Consider the following 445-nt stretch of genomic DNA (forward strand, 5'->3'; position numbering starts at 1 on the left):
TAACTTGATTCGCTGGAACAAAACGACTTCCGTGCTCAATGAGCCTTGTGTCAACGATACTGAAAACACCAAGTCTCGCTGGTTCTTACAGCGCGCACGGGCAGAGCCCAACTTCGTCTCCCGCACGCGGTGTAATGTCGGACAGTGCGTCCGCGGTATTGAGGGATGTAAATTCTAGGCTCGATGAGCCCGAGCGTCGCGCTCCGCGCACGCTATCAGTGACATGTGACCTCGTTGAGGACGTGGAGGTGGTCGACAACGAGTCTGACACTCCTTTTCCCGGGCGGGATGACAAGGAAGGCGAGCCGCTCAAGCGGCGTGAGACGAGCCCTGCTCGCGCCTTGCAAACCCCATGTCCGTTTCCTGACCTCTCATCGCCTGAGGAATGTGGTGTCATCACCAATAACCTCGATGAGGCACAGAAGCGGCAGCTGGAAGCTGCCCG

This window comes from Plasmopara halstedii, assembly GCF_900000015.1.
Source record: "Plasmopara halstedii genome assembly, contig: Scaffold_816, whole genome shotgun sequence".
Taxonomy (NCBI): domain Eukaryota; phylum Oomycota; class Peronosporomycetes; order Peronosporales; family Peronosporaceae; genus Plasmopara; species Plasmopara halstedii.